The 23437-nt window shown below is 35.9% G+C and overlaps 1 protein-coding gene and 1 pseudogene across 5 annotated transcripts in view; one reads left to right on the top strand and one right to left on the bottom strand.

The window, feature by feature from the left end:
* The window catches only part of LNX2 (ligand of numb-protein X 2), a 69952-nt gene that overhangs the window by 5959 nt on the left and 40556 nt on the right, over window positions 1-23437 (top strand). For 2 of the 5 annotated variants that reach the window (XM_087814436.1, XM_087814440.1), the window contains exon 2: window positions 16118-16216. The exons of 1 other annotated variant lie outside the window; for it this stretch is intronic. The gene's annotated coding sequence lies outside the window, so the exon portion shown is untranslated. Of the gene's footprint in view, window positions 1-15565; window positions 16217-17394; window positions 17600-23437 lie in introns of those variants that run through there. 2 more of the 5 variants (XM_087814437.1, XM_016224858.2) reach the window with 2 other exon arrangements.
* On the bottom strand, window positions 8742-9180 carry LOC148093763 (small ribosomal subunit protein uS13 pseudogene; annotated as a pseudogene).

Genomic DNA, 23437 nt, shown 5'->3' on the forward strand with positions numbered 1-23437 from the left:
CCCTAATAAGGATTTTGTTCTTCATCACTCAGGGATTATTCCAAACTTCATCATTTACAGACCCCTTTATCCAACCCTACTTATTATATAGTCTGCAGATTTGGTCACTTCACGATGATCTGGTTTGATTTCTCAGATTTCTGTCCCTCCCCTCCTCAACTTATCTATGTCAGTCTCACATCTGTTAAAGTCTAGTTTTTCCATGTGCCCTTGATCTCATCCTTCAAAGTCTCTTTCAGGAGAGGCTTCATTAATTAACTCCCTTCTGTATTTAATTCCTTTCTCCCTGCTGGCTTTTTCACACCAATCTATAAATACCGTCTAATCTATTGACTCTGCGTTCCCCTTGAGTTACTGTTCTGAAGCATAACAAAATATTTTTAAATCTAATATTATATATTATTTAAAGTAGTTTATTCAAAATGTATTAACATGTAGTCAATATAAAATTATTAATAAGATTTGACTTTTTCATATTAAGTATTTGAAATCTGGTTGTATTTTATACAACATATCTCAGTGCAGATGCTAAATTTTCAGTGGTTAAAGTAAAAAGAATCTTATCAAAATGATTTAACAGAAAAATATTTTTCACTGTTTCAGGGTTTTTTTGTTGTGGTAAAAAACGTGTGACACAAATTTAACCATCTTAACTATTTTTAAGTGTGCAGTTCAGTAGTGTTAAGTATATTTCACATTGTTGTGCAGCAGATCACCAGAACTTTTTCATCTTGCAAAACTGAAACTGTACCCATTAAACAACAGCTCTCCATTTTCCCTTCCCCTCAGCCCCTGGTAACCATCATTCTACTTTCTGTTTCTATGGAGTTGATTAATCTAGATATCTTATATAACTGAAATCATACAGTATTTGTCTTTTTATGTCTGGCTTATTTCACTTAGAATCATGGCCTCAAGGTTTATCCATGTTGTAGCATGTGACAGGATTTCTTTCCTTTGTAAGGCTCATTAATATTCCATTGTATTTATACATTGGAATATATATTTTGTTTATCCATTCATTCCTCGATGAACATTTGGCTTGCTTCCACCTCATAGCTATTGTGAAGAGTGCTGCTATGAACATAGCTGTGGAAATCTCTTTGGGAACCTGCTTTAAGTTATTTTCATTATATACTGAGAAGTGGGTTTGCTAGATCATGGTAGTTGTTTTTGTAATTTCTTGAGAAACCTCTATACTGTTGTCCATAATAGCCGCACTATTTTACAGTCTCACTAACAGTGCATACAGGTTCCAATTTCTCTACATTCTTACCAACATTTGTTATTTCCTGTTGTTTTCTTTACAGTAGCCATCTAACAGGTATGAGATATCATATCATTGCAGTTTTGATTTGCATTTGTCTGATGATTAGTGATGCTGAGCATCGTCTCATTATGCTTGTGGGCCATTTGTATATCATCTTTGGAGAATGTCTCAGTTATTGGCCTATTTTGAAATTGGGTTATTTGGTTTTTGTTGTTGATTTATATGAGTTCTTTATATATTCTGGATATGAACCCCTTTTCAAATATATTATTTACAAGTATTTTCTCCCATTCCGTAGGATGTCTTTGCACTTTGTTGATTGTGTCCTTTGATGTGAAGTTTTAAGTTTGATATAGTCCCATTTGTCTATTTTTGCTTTTGTTACCTGTGCTTTTGATGTCATATCTTTGCTAAATCCAATGTTATAAAGCTTTCTCTCTATCTTCTAGGAGTTTTGTAGTTTCAGATCTTACATTTAGGTCTTTAATCAATTTTGGGTCAGTTTTTTAACATGGTGTAAGGTAAGAGTACAAACAAAATATTTTGAACATACTTCTGAGACCTTGCAAGAGGAAAAGATCCAAAATAGATAGAATAGTTTTAATTTGGAGGGATTGAGGATAGTGATTAGGCTAGCACACAGTTATCAAATGGTGCTGAACTGTATATTCTAGTGTGAATTTCTCTGTCCTTTTTGTTTCTTATAGTTGTGAGACACCAATATGGAAGCAATCAATAGTCTAGGGCTAGCCAAAGATAAAAAATAATATGGGAAGAAGCCAGGTATTAGAGTGCATGTGATTGCATCCTCTGCCTCTGCTACTAAATATGTAATGCATGTGATCAATAGTTGCCATGCATCCCTTTTAAGACTATTCTGTCAGGGCCATTTAATAAGATTTCAAAAGTATCCATAGCAATTAGAACTTATATGAAATATTTATTAACCTCATTAATTTCCCTTATTTTAGGCCTTGTGCTTTCATTATAGATGAGATATATTAATTAATGCCTCAGTAGACTATTTTCAGAGTTTGTTAAAAATAGATACAGGTTTTCTGGCCCTCTGACCTATTCTTTTTCCAGGTATATAGAGTACATTTGTCATCACATTTGAATTTTCTAACTTTGATGGTATATAATCAATAACATTGAGATACTTTTCAGGATTTATTCTAGTCTGTATTTTTTTATGGTAGCTATTTACAGAAAGGGCTAAAGGATTTTTTAATGAATCCATTTTGCAAGATACAGAAAGATGATAAAGTATGTATTCTTAAACATCAAGTTGACTCAAACAAGTCAACTTGTTTATTTTATTTTAAATAAAACTACTACTACTGTATATTTTATTAACTTTTCCCCCTTGTGTTATAAAGTTGCTTGGTATGATTATAGTCTTTCTAAATATGACAATGTAACTGAATTTTCTTTATCTATAGTTTGGGTTTGCCAGAGGCAGTAAGTCAAACTTGGTGCTGGAAGAAAGTAAAATGGACCATTAAAAGTAGTTCTTCAAATATTTATTTACGATACAGTATTCTTTATGTCTTCGTAAAGAATTACTCCTTTGTAGTTACTTGAACCTTTTGAACAGAAAATTATTCTGTTAATAAAAAACAAAGAATTATTCTCTATGTATACTATGATTTATGGAAGGATAGCTTTCTGGAAGATAAAGCTTAATGTTCTTAAAAATAATAATTTAATTTAAAAATAATTAAATCTCTATTTTAAAGAATATTTTTCTATTTGATAATTCCTAGGAAGCAAGTAACACATCTGTTTGCTTCATTGCATACATTATCAAGCACATGAGGGCATAAGGGTACATGTGGCTTTTTTAATAACATGGTATTTTTTTTAATTATGGAAGTAATACATGCTAAATATAGAAAATTTAGGAAATCCTAAACTATGCAAAGAAAGTAAAAATTACAAATAATCCCACCAGTTGTAATTCTTTTAAAATAATTCACTTATTCAACAAATATTTGACTATCTAGTCTGTTTTAGATATTTGGGATATGATAGGGACTTAGAAGTTCTTGTTCTCATAAACTGAGATGTCAGATTCCAGTTTCTTTACAATTACTATATTTCAATACAAATATGATATTTGAATGATAGAACTTAAGCATAGAGAGTCTTGTGGTAAGGCAAAAGTTTATTATTATTATTATTGTAAATTTTAGGTAAAGAATATTCTCAAGTGAAAAATTTCAGCATTTTTGTGATTGTGCAGGTCATGAGATAGCTAAGTACAGGATTATGTATGTTTTCTCCACTGGATATTTATTGATTGACTGTAATGTGCCAGTCACTGTTTATATGCTAAGAATATAGCAATGAACTAGATGAAAGGGATCCCTGTTCTTAGGGAGTTTGCATGCTGGGGGGCAGGAGGAGAAATAAATAATAAACAAGTAAGCAAATTAATGAAAAGTCTAATGACCAGTGCCTGGAAGAAAATAAGATATGATCAGATCTCAAGTCTGTTATGGTGATTAAATCTACAGCTGGTCACGAGAGTTCCTTTCAGCTATTAATTTGTCTTCTTCACTAGGAAAATTTTTAACTAATACTGCCCAAAAGAAACACCCAGTATCATCTTTGTTTCTTGCCCTTTGTACTTTCTCCTGGAGATTTCTTACTCAATGAAATGGCTAAGTAGCAAAAGTAGGCAGGAATTAAAAGGAACAAGGCATATGGAAAACCATCTTGGCTTTTCATGAAGCTGGGAGTTTGTTTAGTGTGTACCAGCTTGAGTTTGTACCTGTCAGTATCCCCAAAGTACTTACTATTTGTATGTTCTGAATTAAGAAAAATAAAACTCTACCAGATATTAGGAGAGGGAACAAGGGGAAATAATTTTATCAGTGTGTGTGGAATTTGCAGGGGTTTTTAATGGGATTTTTTTTTTTTTTTAAGTTTCTCACATCTCTTAAAAAAATACCATCTATATCACCTTATAAAGAACTCCTGATTTGTAGCTTAGCTTATTCAACAGTCTTTACAATTGATGTGTAAGACTTGTGCCCTGCTTTCTTTAGTACATAAGAATTTGGAGTGTGACCCATGACTCATCAGTTGATGTTGTGGTACATTTTTAGAAACAAAGAATGTGAGAGCAGATTTCCTTTATGCAGCAGTAGTGGAAGCAAGTATAAGAAAACACAAATTTGTCTGTTTCTGTCCTGATGATATTATAGCTGTATGTTAAATTGATTCTTGGAAATATGTTACAACACTGTACATTCCAATGTGTTTGAATAGAATAGGTATAAACTACATGTATTTCTTGCAAAAAGATCCTTATTGTGTAGCATTTCTCCCATTTTTATGGTATGAGGTCACTTTGCAGATAAATATAATATTTAGGCTCCAGTGAAGGGAAAGCAGCTTAGAAGGCACCAGAGACATACAGAGAGAAACTGAATTGTGTGGCTTCAGAGCAAGGGCTGCCATTGTCCCTGTTTTAAGCCTTCCCCAAGAAAGCCTGTAGGGGTAGGTGGGCGCCAAATCTGAATCTTCATTAACCTGCTGAACACTAGTCACCCACACTGGTGACTCCCTGGGACACCATTCCACCCAACTTGACACTGCAATTGGCTCTTTCAGAGGCTGTGCCTCATGGGCAGCCTTGGCCTGGACTGTAAGCTTTCTTAAAAGCTCTCCACCATCTGCAGCTCCTGTGGAGGTGGCAACTTGCTTAGGTGTGCCCTGTGCCTTTTGCTGATTGTCCCCAGGCATGCCGCAGGTGACAGCCAGCCTCTGGTTGCGGTTTGGCCTCTCCAGCGCACCTCCGCCCCCTGCTGTGAACAGTGGATCACTTTGTAGTTCTTACCACCCAGGCCGAGCACAGGCAGCAGATGACCTCAGCCTGCACTGGAGTCCCTCCCAAGAGGCCCCAGAACCAACACACCTGGTAGCCAGTCTCACCACAAAAGAGCACCACCTGATTAGTTCCATGAATGGCACACCCAAAGGATGGTCTTGGTGGGCACCAGAGCCACCTTGGGCTGAATCCTGCTCTGTGGGGTCACCTCATACTGTGGTTGTGGCCAGTCCTCACAGCCAGTTAGCCTGAGGGTCATCCCCACCTACTGATGAGCAAACAGTTATCAAGGCTCAAATACAATAGGAGGGCATACACAGTCCACACAAGAGTTACTCCTGGAGCACCGGGCTCAGGTGACCAAAGAGACTGTTCCACTGGGTCCCACAGGACACCTACAACATAAGGCCACCCTGCCACCAGGAGACATAGGAGATCTACCTAATACATAGAAACAAATACAGAGAGGTAGCCAAAATGACAAGATAGAGAAACATGTCCCAAATAAGAGGAGAAAACTCCAGAAAAAGAGCTAAACAAAATGGAGGCAAACAATCTACCAGATACAGAGTTCAAAATACTGGTTATAAGGATGCTCAAGAAGCGTAGAGAAAGAACTTCAACAAAGAAAAAGTAAGCACAAAAAAGGACATAGAAACCATAAAAAAGAACCATTCAGAAATAAAGAATACACCAGAAGGAATCAAAGTAGAACAGATGAAGCAGAGGATGGAATCAGTGATTTGGAAGACAAGGTAGTGGGAAACACCCAATCAGAACAGCAAAAAAATAAAAATAATTTTTAAAAATGAATAGTTTAAGGGGCCTCTGAGACAACATCAAGCATATCAACATTTGCATATAGGAGTAGCCAAAGGAAAAGAGAAAGCGCAAGGATTTGAAAATCTATTTGATGAAATAATTACTGAAAACTTCCGTAACCTAGTAAAGGAAATAGACACACATCCCAGGAAATGCAGGTTCCCAAACAAGATGAACCCAAAGAGACCCACACCAAGACACAGCATAATTAAAATGCTAAAGGTTAAAGACAAAGAATCTTTTTTTTTTAAATCGTTAACCAAGGATATGTTTTTATTGATTTGAGAAAGAAAGGAAGGGGCAGGAGAAAGAGAGAGAAACATTGATATGAGAGGTGATATGAGAGAGAAACATTGAAGTGAGAGAGAAACATCAATTGGTTGCCTCCTGAATGCACCCCGACCAGGAATTGAACCCTCAACCTAGGTATGTGCCCTGACCAGGATTCAAACCAACATCCTTTTGGTGTATTTGATGATGCTCCAACCAACTGAGCCACCTGCCCAGGGACAAGGAGAAAATCATAAAAGCAGCAAGAGATACCTGGCCAGTGTGGCTCGGTTGAGCACTGTCCCATGCACCAAGGTCGCTGATTGGATTCCTGGTCAAGGCACATACCCAGGTTTTGGGCTCGATTCTCAGTAGGGGTTGTGCAGAAGGCAGCTGATTGATGTTTCTCTCTCTCTCTCTTTCTTTCTCCCTCTCCCTTCCTCTCTCTCTAAAATCAGTAAAAACATTAAAAAAAAAAAAAAGCAGCAAGAGAAAAGCAGTTAGTTACCTACAAGGGAACACCCATAATATGACTGTCAGTTGATTTCTCAACAGGAACTTTGCAGACTATAAGGAATAGACATGAAATATTCAAAGTGATGAAAAGCAAGAGCCTACAACTATGATTACTGTACCCAGCAAGGATTTAAAATTGAAGGAGAGATAAAGAGCTTCCTAGGCAAGAAAAAGGAATTCATCACTACCAAAACAGTATTATAAAAAATGTTAAAGGGAATTCTTTCTTTTAGAAGAAGAAAATATATAAATATGAATAAGAAAGTGACAACCATATACCTATCAATAATCACTTTAAATGTGAATCAATTAAATGTTCCAATCAAAAGACATAGGATGATTGACTGGATAAGAAAACAAGGCCCATACATATGCTGTCTACAAGAGACCCATTTCAGATCAAAAGACACACAGACTGAAAGTAAAGGAATGGGAAAAGATATTTCATGCAATAGAAAAAAAAGCTGGGATAGCAATACTTATATCATACAAAATATAAACTTTATATTTACGTAGTCTTTAAAACAGAGGCTGTAACAAGAGACGTAGAGGGATACTACATTATAATAAAGGAATGAATCCCTTATAAACATTTACATACCCAGCCTAGGAGTACCTAAATTCATAAAGCAAATATTTACGGACTTAAAGGGATATATTGACAGTAATACAGTAATTGTAGGGGACTTTAACATCCTATTGACATCAATGGATAGATCATCCAGACAGATAATCAAGGAAACAGCAGCCTTAAATGATACATTAGACCAGATGTATTTAATTAATATTTTTAGAACATTTCACCCCAAAGCAGCAGAATATATATTCTTTTCAAGTGCACATGGAACATTTTCTAGAATAGACCACAAAACAAGTATCCATAAATTTAAGAAGATTGAAATCATATCAAGCATCTCTTCCAAGCACAGTGGTATGAAACTAGAAATCAGTTACAAGAAGAAAACTGAAAAACACACAAATACTTGGGAGGCTAAATAACATGCTACTAAACAATATATGGGTTAACAGTGAGATCAAGATAGAAATCAATGAGATCAAGGAAGATATAAAAAGAGACAAATAAAAATGAAATACAACCCAAAATCTGTGGGACATACAAAAGCAATTCTAAGAGCGAAATTCATAGCATTACAAGCCTACCTCAAGAAACAAGAAAAATCTCATATAAACGATCTAACATTACACCTAAAGGAACTAGGAAAACAACAACAAACAAAGGCCAAAGTGAGTAGAAGACAGGAAATAGTAAACATCAGAGTGGGAATAAATGAAATAGAGTAAAAAAAACATACAAAAGATCAGTGAAACTAAGAGCTGGTTCTTGGAAAGATAAAATTAATAAGCCTTTAACCAGACTCATCAAGAAAAAAAGAGAAGACACAAATAAAGTCAGAAACTAAAGAGGAGAAGTGAACACTGACAACACAGAAATACAAAGGATTATAAAACAAATACTATGAACAATTATATGCCAACAACTTGGACAATCTGGAAGAAATGGATAAATTCTTGGAAACATACACTCTTCCAAGACTGAATCAAGAAGAAACAGCCCGGCTGGCGTGGCTCAGCAGTTGAGCATCAACCTATGATCCAGGAGATCGAGGTTTGATTCCCAGTCAGGGCACATGCCCAGGTTGCAGGCTCGATCCCCTGTGAGGGGTGTGCAGGAGGCAGCCAGTCAATGACTCTCATCACTGACATTTCTGCCTCTCTCCCTCTGCCTTCCTCTCTCTGAAATCAGTAAAGACATATTAAAAAAGAAGAAACAAACTCTACTTCATTAGCAACTATTACTAATAATTGCGAATGAAGTAGAAAACTCACAGGAAACAAAAGTTCTGGACCAGATGGCTCACAGGTGAATTTTACCAAACATTCAAAGAAGAATTAATACCTGTCCTCAGACTATTTCAGAAAATTCAAGAGGAGGGAAGGCTCCTAAGGTCAGTTGTTTGTTTGTTTTTTAGGTGTATAAACTATTAACATACAATGCCTACAGATTTATTTCTTCTTGGACACACCCACAGTGCAACCCCAGTGGTCCATGGTCTTGGTGTGCTGGCCTTAAACAGGAAGACCACAGAAGTGGGTATAGCCCTATGTGGACCTGAATTTTCTTCAGCTGCTCCAGGTCTTCATGAACCTAGTTGTCCAGACTATTCCTGTCCTTCGTATCCTTCTGTCTGTTCAAGAATTAGTCTGGAATCTGGTACAGGTGTGGATTCTGCATAATGGTTATCACACTTTCCACCTCATCCTCTGTGAGCTTTCTTGCCCTCTTGGTGAGGTTGATGTCTGCTTTCCTCAACAGCACATGAGCATATCGTTGCCTCACACTCTTAATTGCAGTGATGGCAAAGGCTATTTTCCTCTGGCTATCAATATTAACATTGAGTACTCACAAAATGTGCTGGAACTTTTCAGGAATCACTAGAGACATGGCAGAAGCAGCATGTTAGGCCTCCTGTGGAGGAGTACCCTGATTCGAAAACCCAACAAAGACAATACAAAAAAAGAAAATTATAGGCCAGAATCTCTGAACACAGATGCAGATATCCTCAACAAAATATTAGCAAACCCAACGTATAGCAATACATTTAAAATATCATACACCATGATCTAGGGAAATTTATTCCTGGGATGCAAAGTTGGTTTAATATCCACAAATTAATTAAGTTGATACACCACATAAACATAATGGATGAAAATCACACGATCATATCAGTAGATGCAGAAAAAGCATTTGACAGTATCCATTTATGATAAAAACTCTCGGCCAAATGTAATAGAGGGAAGATACCTCAATATAATAAAGGCCATTTATGACAAACCCACATCCTTAAGATCAGAAACAAGACAAGGATATCTACTTTCCCACTTTTATTCAACATAATATTGGAAGTCCTAGCCACAGCCATCAGACAAGTAAAAGATATAAGGGCATCCTAATTGGAAAGGGAGAAGTAAAACTGTCATCATTTGCTGATGACATGATACTGTATTGAGAGAACTCTAAAGGTTCCTCTAAAAAACTACTAGAACTGGTAAATGAATTCCTTACAGTTTCAGAATGCAAAACTAACATGTAGAAATTGGTCACATTTTTATACACCAATAACAAACTATCAGAAAGAGAAATTAAGAAAATAATCCCATATACAATTGCATCCAAAAAAAATACCCAGGAATAAATTTAACCAAGGAGATAAAAGACCTGTACTCAGAAAATTATAAGATATTGAAGAAAGAAATTGAAGAAGATACAAATAAATAGAATCATATACCCTGTTCATGGATAGGAAGAATTACAATTGTTTAAATGTTTATACTGTCCAAAGTAATCAGATTCAGTGCAATCCCTATGAAATACCAATGCATTTTACACAGAACTAAAACAAATAATTCTAAAATTTATGCGGAACCACCAAAGCCTCTAAATAGCTAAAGCAATCTTTAGAAAGAACAAAGTTAGAAGTATCATGCTACATGATATCAAACTATACTATAAGGCTGTAGTACTTAAAATAGTATGAAAACAGATAAATAGATCAATGGAACAGAATAGAGAGCCCAGAAATAAACCCATACCTGAATGGTCAATTAATCCATGACAAAGGAGGCCAGAACATACAGGGATGGGCAAAAGTAGGTAAGAACTCCCACAGTGTGTGTTTGAGTATAGCAAGTAGGCTACAAGAATGTGTCAATAATCAAGGCAGGCAATTTGAGCACTTATGAGATTGTACCTAAGTACACCGTGCCATTGTGCCATTGTTTTGAGTTAATAGAGCTATTGTAATAATTATAACTGCATGTCTTTTTCCATATAAACAACTATAAACCTACTTTAAAAAAAAAAGTGTTTTTATTGATTTCAGAGAGAGAAAGGGAGAGGGTGAGAGAGAGATAGAAACATCAATGAGGAGAGAGTCATTGATCGGCTGCCTCCTGCACGCCCCCCACTAGGAATCGAGCCTACAACCTGGGCATGTGTTCTGACCGGGAATCGAACCTTGGTCTTCTGGATCGTAGGTTGATGCTCAACATCTGAGCTATGCCGGCCAGTCTGTAAACCTACTTTTACCAACCCTGTACAATGGGGTAAAGAAGTCTATTCAATAAATGGTGTTGGGAAAATTGGACAGACACATGCAAAGAAATGAAACTAGACCACCTTCTTACACCACATACAAGAACAAACTCAAAGTGGAACAAAGAATTAAATGTAAGACTTGAAACCATAAAACTCTTAGAAGCATACACAGGCAGTAAACCCTCTGACATTACTCTTAGTAATATTTTTATTCATATATCTCCTTGGACAAGAGAAACAAAAGAAAAAAATAAACAAATGGGACTATATCAAACTAAAATGCTTTTGCACAGCAAAGGAAACCATCAACAAAGCAAAAAGACAACCAATTAATTGGGAGAAAATATTCACCAATGATACATTTGGTAAGGGATTAATAATTCAAATTTGTAAAGAACCTCATACAAGTCAACAAGAAAAAAACATGCCTGAGGACCTGAATAGATATTTCTTCAAAGAGAACATACAAATAGGCAATGGACATATGAAAAGATGCTCAATATCACTAATCATCAGAGAAATGTAAATTAAAACCACAATGAGATATCACCTCACACCTGTCAAAATGGCTATCATTAGTAAATCAACAAACAAGTGTTAGCAGGAATGTAGAAAAATGGGAGTCCTCGTGTATTGTTGGTGGGATTGCAAATTCGTGTAGCCACTATGGAAAACATTTTGGAGGTGTCTCAGAAAATTAAAAATAGAACTGCTTGGGTATTTATTTGAAGAAATCTAGACACTAATTAGAAAAAATATATGCATCTCTATGTTCACTGCAGCATTATTTACAATAGCAAGGTATATGGAAGCAACCTAAGTTCTCATCAGTAAATGACTGGATAAAGAAGTGGTACATATATGCAATGGAATGTTACTTGGCCATAAAAATGTATGAAATCTTACCATCTGCAATAGCATGGATGGACCTAGAAGGTATTGTGCTAAGTAAAATTTAAGTCAGACAGACAAAGACAAATACCATATGATTTTACTTTTATTTGGAATCTAAACAACAATGTAAATGAACAAACAGAACAGAAACAGACCAATAGATATAGAGAACAAACTGTTGGTTGCAAGATGGGAGGAAAGAGGGGGCTGGGTGAAAAATGTGAAGGGAGGAAGAAGTACAATTAGTAGTTACAAAATGGTCACAGGAATTTAGAGCCTAGGGAATATAGGCAATAATATTGGAATAACTATGTATGGTGCCGGCTGGGTACTAGATTTATCAGGGGAATCACTTTGTAAATTATGTAAATGTCTGACCATTTTCTGTACACCTGCGGCTAATATAAAATAATATTGAAGGTCAACTGTAATTGAAAAAGTAAAAATTTAAAAAATGTTTTTAAAAAGTGATTGCTTCTTTGTTACAGAAATGACACCAAAAAATGTATATGTACCTTGACTTTTTAATGGACTGGCAGCAAGGACTTCGATTTTATTTTATTTAAACCTTTTTATAATGATATTTATTTAGTGAGATGTTTACCTGCATGGTTCTCTGTATTTATTTTTATGATGTTTTTCTGACAAGGTAGTATCTCTCGCCCCATTAAAATTTTATAAAAATGGCAATTTAGGAGCAAGCATAAGAAAATGGGTTGCTGTGAAAAAAACTAACATCTTCTTAACTGAAGTATTTTTCATTTTGACCCTATGAGCCTTAGATTTTCCTTTCTTAAAATTTTTTATCTGTGAAATATAGGATTTTCACTTTTTATATTATGAAAATAGTTAGATTGTAGAACACTTGATAATAGCTATTCATTGAAAGCCTGGAAGGACAGACAAGCAGGAGTAATAAAAAATAAAAAATAAAGTGTAATTGCTTCTACCACACAAACCATAGCTCACATCCATAGTTCCTATCCCATTCATAACTGTCAGACAACATCCTAATCTATAGTGAAATTGATAAAGAGTGAAATTGATGATGTGTTTGTTTGGGGGTTTTTTGTTTAAAATATGTATCTTTATTGATTTCAGAGAGAGGAAGAGAGAGAGGGAGAGAGAGAGAGAAACATCAACGATGAGAGAGTCATTGATGGGCTTCCTCCTGCACGCACCTGACTGGGGATCCAGCCCACAACCCGAGCATGTGCTCTGACTGGGAATCGAACCACGATTTTCTGGATCCTAGGTCAATGCTCAACCACTGAGCCAAGCCACCTGGGCGATGATGTGTTTCATATTTTCAGAGGACTTCCTGTAATCCTTCACCCTCTTATTTCTTATTTTATTTTATGTTTTGTTAATCCTCACCTGAGGATTTTTTTTCCCTATTGATTTTTAGAGAGAGTAGAAGGAAGAGAGGGAGAAGGGAGAGAGAGATTGATTGGTTACCTCCTGCATGATCCCCCATAGAGGCCAGAGATGGAACCTGGATCCCAGATGCGTGCCCTTGACTGGGAATCAAACCAGTGAACCTTTGTTGCGAAGGCCAATGCTCTAACCATTGAGTCAGGCTCGACAAGGCCTCTTGTTTGTTATTTTTTATACCCTGTCTCCTTGAAGGTGCCTCAGCTTACAGATCAAAGCTTTCATTTAAAGTTTGGGAGCTACGTCTCCTTTGTTTTCAGCACTATGGCATGAACAGCTTCTGTAGTCTTATTGATTAAACTGCCTACATCACAAAATAAAGGGCAGAAAGAGTGACCAATGTTGAGAAAAACAATTCATTTTGCAGAACACATTCAGTTTAGCGTGGGTCTAGAGAGCATGATTTTAGTGTTTGCCACTGACTGCCCAGTGTGTGGTTCCACTGGCCATGTTTACTCTCCATGAGGGGGCATCACAGTGCACAGCATGTGGAAAATCGGTGCTAACTATGGTTTTTTTAAAGATGTAAATACGTATTTTTTTTTTTTAGTAAATCAAAAAAACATAAGAAAAACAAATTGTGCTTTGGAGAATGGTACTTATAAGATGTGCATTAAAATCTCTATGAGGCATCTACTTTTTGGCGGTAGGGGGGTACATTAGTTGCAGTCATCTTCTTTCACTGAATTAAAGTTTATCACTGTATAGTGTAGTGACATTAGGCTAATAAACAAGAAGCATTTCTTAAGAATTTGTGTCCCAATCCTCGCATTTGTGTACAAAGACAACTTAAAATAGCTATTTAGGCACTGGCTGCCTCTTGGTATATATAAACAGGTAAGGGACAGTGCACAAGAAGAGAGATCTGGCTGGTTTTGAAGCTTTTCTCCTGTTCAAGCACTGCTGGTGTCTTCTGGAAGCCTCTATGGTTAATATTTTTTCTTTGTCATCAGCAGATAGATGGCAGTTTACTAATTTGGAAAATCACCTGCTTAATTCTGTAATTCATTGATGACATTAGGCATACCCTATTGGAAATGGGCATAATATATTCAAGCAGTGATTTACTCTTTTTTCTAGGATAGTTGTGCTGCTTTTACAAGCTAATTCAGATGTTGTAATTGTACCGAGGTGTATTAATGCTCTATATTTTATGTAACTCAGTTATTGTGCTTTAATAACCTTCTTATAAACAGTTGTTAACTTATAAGTAATTAAAATGTTAAGTGATTACGTATAACATAATGGCTGAAATTTAAAAGACTGACAACATTAAATGTTGGCAAGGGTATAGAGCGACCAGAACTCATATATTCTTAGTGGGAACATAAAATGGTACAACCACTTTGGGAAAGGTCTGGCAGACTTTTACAAAATTAATTAAGCATATACCTAACCCGTGGTGCAAACTTTCCACTCTTAGGTATTTACTTAAGAGAAATGATAACATATGTTTATTGAAAGGCTTGTAGAACAATGTTTCTATAAGCTTTTATTCATAATCTCCAAAAGCTGAAAACAGCCAAGTTGTCCATCAATAAGAAGCACGATACAATGAGATGATGCTGAGCAATGGAAAGAAACAGACTGCTTGTATATATTACATGTAGATGAATCTTAAAACATGTTAATTAAAAGAAGCCCTACACAAAAGAGTACATACTCTTTGTTTTCATTTATATGATATTCTAGAATAGGCAAAACTAATCTATGATGGAAAAAAATTGAAATAGTGGTTAGAGGGGATGTGAGGGAACTTTCTGGAGTGATGATTATGTTCTCTATCTTAATAGAGATATATAGGTGTATGCATTTGTCAAAAACTCAATATACATGTAAGATTTATGCATTTTTTGTATTTGAATTTTACCTCAAAAGAAAAATGTAAACAAATATTGAACTTCAGTTAATGCTATGTATGCTGTAATATTTAAAGGGAAGTGTACTGACTTGTGCAATATATGAATATACATACTTTGAAATGCCTGAAAAGACAAAATGGAGGGAAGAATGGGTAGATATGTGATAAAGTAAGTATATAAAATGTTAATGATAGACTTGTAAGATACAAGCATTCACTGTAAAATGCTAAGCTTTGAAAAAGTAAAATTATTGGAAAAATATTAATTTATAATAGAACTGTTTATGCAAGGTTCATTGTCTTATAAACTCTTTTGTTTTTGCTGCAATGATTTTTTTCCTGATTTCATATGTGTACTTGTAGCTGTCTGATAATTTTTGAGAATTTATCTTTACTGTTAATTATACTAAATGTTAGCCTTATTTGAGGAGTCAGATTACAGAAAAATTTCATTCTAGCTCATTAGTACAATTGTCTTTCTTTGGGGCTATCATTACAGTTTTACTTTTTTTTTTTTTTTTTTTTTTAAGAATAGGACTGAATAGCAGTGCCTTCAGAAAAATTGTTAAAAGTCATGTGGTTTTTCTGGGATTGTATTGCATGTTGCTTATAATAATGTCTTTTTTTTCTTTATTGATGGGGAAGAGGAAGGGAATGGTAGAATTTTACCAATTTCAGGTACCACCTAGCATGGACTTTGAAAATAGATGGGCCAGGGTTGTAAAACAATTAGTGTCATAATGTCTGGCTGCCACATACAGCCTGAGCATGAGCCCAATCCAGAAGAAGCAGAGTTGGGTAAAAGAATCTTGAGTCCAGTCATACCCATCTTTTTCACTTAAGCCAGTTTTAGTCAGGCTTCCTATCATTTGCAGGAAGGATACTCCACAAAGGTGCTCACCTGTATGTATCTATCAGTAGCATTGCTTAACAGCTTCTTTATTTCCTGAGTGATTCTATGGACTGGCTGGTATGTCTCTGTATCACACATACTTTGCTTGTATAATTGTTGTTGTATCTGCTGATTAGATTGTAAGTTCTTTGAGGGGAGAGACTGTCTTACTGATGTTAAATATACTTTTTCTCCCCATATAGATACAGGAATAAATACCCATATCTGTGCTGTTCAGTAGCCACTGGTCTTTTGTGGTTTTGGGGAATTTGACATGTGGCTCGTCCCAACTGAGATGTTTTGTAAGTATAAAATACACACTGATTTAAGACTTAAATCAGAATATGAGATACCCTATTAATAATTTTAAAATGTTGATTGCATGATAGTATGATCACATGATTATATGATAATAATTTTGGATATATTTGATTAAATAAAATATTATTAAAATTAATATTACCTGTTTATTTTTTCTTTTCTTAATGTGGTTTCTAGATCCTGCACATTATATTTCCATTGGACAGTGCTGATCTAGACCCTTGATTCCTCCTTTTTTTCTCCCCTGTCAACCAGACCCCTCCTGTCTCAACCTAGGTCTTGTGAACTCAAGGCTTGGAGATAGAGACCCAGCCTAAATTCTTTCTCTCCCAGATATGCTGAGTACTTTATTAGTAATTTAAAATTAAGGATTTACTTAAAACTATTATCGATCATCCCCTACATGCTAGGTAGTATGCTTAGTGCTAAGGCTATAATGTTGAACAGAGCACAGGCCCAGCACTCACAGAAATTCCAATCTAGTGGGGAAGACAGATATTAAGTGATCATGTAAGTAAATAATTATTGTGATAAGTACTAAGAAGGAAACACATAGGTGTTATAAGACCATATAACATGGGATCTGTCCTAGTCTTGGGTGCTCTTATGGAAGGTTTTTGTTTTGTTTTGTTTTTTGAAGAAATCAGAATTTGAAAGATGAGAAAAAGTTACCTAGGAGAAGATAGTGGGAAAGAATATTCCAGGCAGATGGAATATTTGCAAAGGTATTGAGTCAGAAGAGAGCATGGCCCTTTCAAGGAACCAATAGAAATCTGTGGAGTGGGAAAGTGAAATCATGAGGACTGTGGTTAGAAAAAAAAGTTGGAGAGTTAAGTCTGAACAAAATTGTGCAGAGTAAAATTGGTAGGACTTTGTAAGGGATTAGATATGGAAGGTGAGCCAGCGGGCAGTATCAACGATTACTTGAGTTTCTAGTTTATGTGCCTATATGGGGAGTGCTAATGATCCCATTCACTACAGGAGGACCACGTTTTAGTGGAAATGATATTGGGTTTGATTTTGGAAGTGTTACGGTATCTTTGAAACAATCACTATGTATTGTTTTATTGTGCTATGAAGGAGGACCCCCTCACCCCAAATAGTTTTACATTTGTGGCTCTATATATATATTTTTAAAATACATCTTCATTGATTTCAGAAAGAGGAAGGGAGAGAGAGAGAAATATCAATGATGAGAGAGTCATTGATCGGCTGCCTCCTGCACGCCCCTCACTGGGGATCGAGCCTGCAACCTGGGCATGTGCCCTGACCAGGAATCGAACTGCGATCTCCTGGATCATAGTTGGATGCTGAACCGCTGAGCCATGCCGGCCGGGCTTATGGCTCTGTATTATCTCAATCTTGTAAGTATAATTTAGGAATCTCTTTGGCCTTAATCTGCATGATAATCATTCTGATCCTGTTTCTTTGGCAAAAGATTTAGGTTGGCAAGTTTAAGATCAAGATGAATTGTATTATATGTTACTCTTGCTGTATTTAAAAATCCACATTGAATGTTTATTGTTACAAAAATACAGTTCAGAACCTGAAATGGATAAGCATTGATGTTTACTGGTCCTTGTCCCTTTTCTCACTCTATGCTATCTCCCTAGATGACCCCATACCTACTTCTCATATCCTCGATTGCCTTCTTATACTAATAGCTCCCAGACATATATTCCTAGTCCAGCCCTGTCCTCTCATCACCAGACTTGGATACCCCTTTTTAGATAAATGTCTCTGACAGGCACATCATATTCAATATGTCCAAACTCCAGTTCTTGATTCCTCTTGCACCAATCCCTAGTGAAGGGCACTATTGATTATTTTATAAGCGAAGAGCCTGGGGAGTCTTTCTTTCTCACCCTCACTTTCCCACAATATCTAATTCATCTATTTAGCCTTTGAAATCTCTCTCAAATCCCTCCCTGCACACTGCCACTGTCCTAGTTCAAGTTATCTTTTTCTCTTGGACTACTCTAATGGCTTTTTCACTGAACTTCCCCCATTCATTCAAATTTCTCTTAATTCTTGTTTTATAATATATCCAGAATAAGTTTTGAAATATAGAGCTTATCTTGTCATTCTCATTAAAATCCTCTAACAGCTTTTTAAAATTTATAGAATAAAGACCCAAATCCTTAACATTGTCCGTGGCGCTTTGTAAATTAATCTTTTTTCCCCCCTTTTTTAAAAATTGAATTTATTGGGGTGACATTGGTTTCCAAAAACATACAGGTTTCAAGTGTACAACTCAATAAAACATCAACTGCACACTGCATCGTGTGCCCACTGCCCTAAGCAAAGTCTCTTTCTGTCCCCATTTGCCCACCTCCACCTACTCCCACCCCTCTTTCTCTCTGGCTATAACCACACTGTTGTCGGTGTCTTTGTGTTTTGTATATATATGTTCTTTTGCTTAATCCCTTCAACTTCTTTCATCCAGCCCCCAAACTTCCTTCCCCTCTAACAGCTGTCAGTCTGTTCCATGTATCTCTACCTCTGATTCTATTTTGTTCATCACTTTATTTTGTTCATTAGATTCCACATATGAGTGAGATCATATGGTATTTGTCTCTCTCTGACTGGCTTATTTCACTTAGCATAATAATTTCCAAGTCTATCCATGCTGTCACGAAAGGTAAGATTGCTTTTTTTTTCTTTTTCTTAAAAAAATATATCTTTATTGATTTCAGAGAGAGGAAGGGAGAGGGAGAGAGAGAGAGAGAGAAACATCAATGAGGATGGAGCCCGCTGAGGATGGAGCCTGCTGAGGATGGAGCCCGCAACCCCTGGCTTGTGCCCTGACCAGGAATCAAACCCAGATCTCCTGGATCATAGGCCAGTGCTCAACTGCTGAGCTATGCCCAGCCTGGATACCTTTTTTTTCTTTAATAGCCGAGTAGTATTCTATGGTGTAAATGTGCCACAGCTTTTTTTATCCACTCATCTACTAATGGGCACTTGGGCTGTTTCCAGATCTTGGCTATTGTATATAATGCTGCAATGAACATAGGTGTGCATATATTCTTTTGCATTAGTGTTTTGGATTTCTTCGGATATATTCCCAGAAGTGGGATCACAGTTTCATTTTTAATTTTTTGAGGAAACTCCATACTGTTTTCCACAGTGGCTGCACCAGTCTGCATTCCCATCAACAGTGCACAAGGATTCCCTTTTCTCCATATCTTCTCCAGCACTTGCTTGTTGATCTGTTGATGATAGCCATTCTGACAGGCATGAGGTGATATCTCATTGTGGTTTCAATTTTCATCTCTTTGATCATTAGTGATGTTGAACATTTTTTCATATGACTATTGACCTATATGTCCTCTTGGAGAAGTGTCTATTTAGTTCCTTTGCCCATTTTTTAATTGGGTTGTTTATCTTCTTGGCGTTGAGTAGTATAAGTTCTTTATATATTTTGGAAATTAACCCCTTATCAGATGTATCATTAGCAAATATGTTCTCCCATTCAGTGGGTTCCCTTTTCATTTTGTTGATGGTTTCTTTTGCTGTGCAGAAGCTTTTTTTGCTGGATGTAGTCCCATTTGTTTATTTTTTCCTTTGTTTCCCTTGCCGAAGGAGATATATCTGCAAAAATATTACTACGAGAAATGCCTGAAATTTTAACTGCGTATGTTTTCTTCTAGGATTTTTATGGTTTCAAGACTTACATTTAAGTCTTTAATCCATTTTGAGTTTACTCTTGTGCATGGTGTAAGTTGATGGCCTAGTTTCATTTTTTTGCATGGATCTGTCTAATTTTCCCAACACCATTTATTGAAGAGACTGTCGTTACCCCATTGTATTTTCTTGCCTCCTTTGTCAAATATTAATTGACAATTAATTCTGTTCCATTGATCTGTATGTCTGTTCCTGTGCCAAAACCGTGCTGTTTTGATTACTGTGGCCGTGTAGTATAGTTTGATATCAGGTAGTGTGATACCTCCAACTTTGTTTTTCTTTCTCAACATTGCTGAGGCTATTCAGGGTCTTTTGTGGTTCCATATAAATTTTTGGAATATTTGTTCTAGATCTGTGAAATATGCCATTGGTATTATAATAGGAATTGCAATGAATCTATTTATTGCTTTGGGTAGTATGGACATTTTAATGATGTTAAATTTTTTTATCTGTGAACACTGTATATGTGTCCACTTTTTTGTACCTTTCTCTTCAGTATCTTATAATTTTTCATGTACAAGTCTTTTACCTCCTTGGTTAAATTTATTTCTTGGTACCTTATTATTTTTTTGTTACGATAGAAAATAGGACTGTGAATTAATCTTATCCCTGTAGACTTCCCAGCTTTTCCTTGTTCTCTGATGAGCTTTCATTGTTTCCTTGACCTTCCTCAAATCTCAGCTAAAACATCACATTCTCAGGAAGGTTTACTTTAACCCTTCTTGTTATGCTTTTCTAATAATGTACTATGTAGTACTACTGTTTTATGTATATTTGTGTCATTGGCTAATATCTCTGCATAGACTAAGCTCTTTGAGGGCAGGGGCTGTCTGTTCACCTCTCCAGAGTAACCCTGCTCCTAGCACAGTGCCTGGCATATAGTATGTGATCAACAAAAATGTTTTGAATGAATTGTGAATTTTCTGGTGTTTAATTTATATAGCTGTTATGTGCCATGTTAATTGACTGGGGAAAAGATAATGTTTTTTTGTTTTTAAAAAAATACATTATGGCCCGGCCGGGCGTGGCTCAGCGGTTGAGTGTCGACCTAGGATCCAGGCGATCGGGTTTCGATTCTCGGTCAGGGCACATGCCCGGGTTGTGGACTTGATCCCCAGTCGGAGGCATGCAGGAGGCGGCCAATCAGTGACTCTCTCATCATTGATGTTTCTCTCTCTCTCTCCCTCTCCCTTCCTCTCTCTGAAATCAATAAAGATATATTTTTAAAAAACATGTGTGTGTGTGTATATATATATGTTATGTTTTACTGTTAGGTTTTCTTCATTTAGACTATTTCCATGGAAATGGTAACCAAGAGATTGTCAGAGTTATTGTAGTACTCCCTGGGTGATATTTGTTGCCACTGTTAACAAAGACCCAGAAATGTAAATATTTAGATACATGTTTCTTGAGTTTGAGATCCTAAGTGTGAAAATTTAATTTGAGGAAACGTTAAATATTCACTTGTTTCCAGTACTCAAATCTTCCTTTCCATTGAAATAGTTTCACGGAGAGCAAAAGAGTTACTGAAGCATGGGTGCTGGTCTCTTTCTACCTTTGTTGTTTGTTTTCATCTGTATTGCTTGTCACTTATTTATTTTCTTTCCTAATGAGTGCTTTCTTAATAAATGTTACTAATTGACCTTCACATTGCTGGAACATAATTATGTTGTCTATAACATAAGTGAACTTCTCTTACTAGTAATCACAAGTTCAGATTGCACTGAGGATGCTAGAAGAGAATAGAGGCAGTTATATCCAAAATGATTTATATAACCCAGAGTTATTGGCAAGAAAAAACAGGCGGGATTTCAGGTGTCAAGACATTAATTTACAGGGTAGTAGTAGCTGACCTTGGATGGTGGAGTTGTTGTGATGAAGAAACATATAAAGGCTTCTTTGTACCTTAAAAACCTAGGAAGAAAGCCTTAAGCACAGTTAAACATTTCTTTATATGTATACACATTTAGATATGAAGTTTACATTCAGAGCTTTATAAAAATGTGATGCCCCATGGCAAACATAGCGAATGTTTCCATGAGGTTTTTAGAGAGCGTGATGGACAGCTCAAAAATTGCAGTGCTGTGTTATGTTCATTAAAATTGATTTTGATATCCGAATGGAGAAGCAGAAAGTTATTTGAATTTTGTGGCTATAAAAAGGAATGTCGATTTCAAAGGCTTCATTTTATCACAGTAAAAATAAAAATGAAAATACAAATTTTGGGAAATTGCTGTGAGACTAAGAAACGAGGTCCGTCTAGCATTTTGGCCTGTATATAAATAGCAGTATGTGTTTTCATATGGAAATTAGCCTCCCTAATTCTAAAAAGAGAAGATAAATAATTTCCTTGTGTCTATCCATTTATTTATGTGAACATATATGTGTGTGTATACATGCATGTTGTATGTGTATAAACCTGTATATGTATATATATGTATATGGGTATGTACATATTTTGACTCCTGTGTAACCTCTACATATTTACTTTATGTACATAAGTACAACATGTATTTTTAAAAGTATAGCTCTAGAATCAGACTGCCTGATTTGAATCATGGTTCTGTTAATTACTAGCTTTGGGGTCTTGGTCAAGTTACTTAATGTTCTTTTAGTTTCCTCATCTGAAAAATGGAGATGGTGATAATTTCAAACTCAGGATTATCATGAGTAAATCTGTTAATTCTCCATCTTAGTTAATATTTTTCCTGACATATAATAAGATTACTCAATAAATAAATATTAGCTAATATAATTATCTCCTCTAATCCATTCCCTTTAGATGTCAACATTTTCCTTGTTATAAATCCCTGTTCAGTTGTGACTAGTGTTTATCTCTTTTTGACATCAATCCTATCCCTTTTTGTCTAACAAAAATCCTAATATTCTGTCCTTGCCCCATGTGCTTGTTCTTTTCACTTGCTCTCGTTTTTAGTTGCCTACCTCTCAGTCTTTTTCTGACTACACTGTGTATTTATGTTATTGGGCATTGTCTTTTTATTTTAAATAGTGGTGAGACTCCCCTCCTCCATCGCCCCTCCAGCCCACTTTGCTGGAATGTTTTAGCTAGAAGAAGCTTCACGGGCTGTCTAGCCCAATTAGCCCAGTGCCCTAGTTGTTCAAAGTGGAAGGTTAGGGCCTGAGACTACAACTCCTCCTAATGATGGACATTTTTTTGTAAATCTTGAAAGGCATTTTATTTCTTGACAGAGCACAATATTAAATGGACTATTAAATTTTGGCATTTGGGAGATATCAGGAAATTCTTATGTTTATAATGGAGAAACTAATCTTGAATTATAGGGAATATAGGTGCATTTTTGTGTCATCAGTTGTTTTTATTATAGGTGCATTTTTGATGGGAAATATGAGGAAAGCTCACTTAAATAGTTCTTTTTTCTTTGCTATGCTCATGTCTGTTTCGGTATGCTAACCTTTGCTCTTACCATTTGCTTCTTTTTTAAAAATTTCTATATCCTAAAATGGTTCTCAAATCTATCCCTCCTTTGACTATT

Source organism: Miniopterus natalensis, chromosome 2 (assembly GCF_054644295.1).
Source record: "Miniopterus natalensis isolate mMinNat1 chromosome 2, mMinNat1.hap1, whole genome shotgun sequence".
In the NCBI taxonomy this organism is placed as follows: Eukaryota; Metazoa; Chordata; class Mammalia; order Chiroptera; family Miniopteridae; genus Miniopterus; species Miniopterus natalensis.